We start from the raw sequence: 1,605 nt of genomic DNA, 5'->3' as shown, positions 1-1,605 counted from the left end.
TGTCCTAACTTTTTAGATTTATAAAAAAAATAGCTAGTCGGTATTTTTAGTAAGTAGTAGATGTAAAATGTACGTAGAATATTGATATGCAATCGTTTGTTTTGTAGACCTCTTATCTTTGAAGTAATTTAAGTTTTAAAGAAACTAAGTTAGTTTAAAGAACTAAAACGCAACAAAACAAGGATGACAACATCCATAAAAGCGAAGCTCTGAAACGGTAGGACAAACGGACATTAACACTTGTATAATGTCAGAACTGAATAATCAGAATGCGAATGTATAAGAGTCAAAGCAAAATTGTAAGTAAATTTGTTGAAAAACTGCTTGATACAGGACACTATGTTCCACGAGTGACAAAAAATCGTTTTTTACATTTTGGAAAATACAATTTTAAACAATTGATTAGTAATATACACAAGTTTATGGAAATATAGCCGAAAGGATAAGCTTTTACTATGAAAAATAAGAATTTTATGTGCAATTATACCAGAGGTATGGAATTAAGTTCCTTTTCATCATTGTAAACAACTATTTTTAAGGTCAACTAAACTACATTTCAAATCATCGTGGACCCTTTATTTTTAAAGCTATTTTTAAGTATTATATATTTTTGGAATCAGTATGTAATAATTTATACGTTTAGCCTTTAAAAGAAGTCAAATCTCCATTTTTTGTTGTAATTGTAGATGGTTTTCTTAGCATACCCGATTTCTGTAAAATAGACAATTTTCTTCTAATGAAAATTTTACGTTTGGTTCCAGATCTTTTAAGACCAAAAAAGTCCAAGCAAATCCTCTTACATGGTGATATTAGATGTATATATAATATCAGAGAACTTTACCCTGTGTATGCGAAGGTATGCGAAGTTTGTTTTCTTAAGCCCTAAAGATACTAGGGTCTATCAAAAAATAACAATTTTTAAAGATATAAAAGTAATTTATTTTTCTACTTCTTCACTTTCTACCAACACATATTCAATTAAACTAAAAGTAGAGAAAAGTTTTAAATAAAGATAATCCCTAAATGTCTAGGCTCTAGGATATGAACCACTTTACCTTTTTATTTGGGGGGGGGGGGGGGGGAATGCCCGACTTATATCCACATCTGAACCCATTAAAGCTAGAAGTTAAAAGAATTGTGGTTTTTAGTTCAAATATATATTCTTATTCAATTCGTTAGCGTTATTTTCTCCCTTCACCCTTTTATTAAGCAACCTTTTTCCAAAGGTGCTTTCATACTTATTAAAAAAGACAAATAGAATTTGTATTGTTAGAAAATGATAGAAAATGCTTCCTTTCAAGTAAATTGAAAATAAAATGAAAGTCTTTCATATCAGAGATTTATAGGGATTAGACAATGGCCGAGAAATTAATGTACATTCCCAATACTAATACACAAAATTGCCCCTTCTATAAATTTTAATTAGTGATTGAAACGTTTGGACACTCAACTAATAAACCAACCAATCAAAATTCAATAAAAGTCCCACAAATTGTTATGCCCACAAATAAGAAAACGCTATTTTGTGAATTTGGGGACTATTATAATTAACAGCCCATTGTCCACTCCCTCCCTACATATACACACAGAAAATAAATAATAAAT

This window comes from Acartia tonsa, chromosome 10 (assembly GCF_053477335.1).
Source record: "Acartia tonsa isolate MP-2025a chromosome 10, ASM5347733v1, whole genome shotgun sequence".
In the NCBI taxonomy this organism is placed as follows: Eukaryota; Metazoa; Arthropoda; class Copepoda; order Calanoida; family Acartiidae; genus Acartia; species Acartia tonsa.
The sequence above is the reverse complement of the archived record's forward strand: the minus strand, read 5'-3'. Positions refer to the sequence as shown.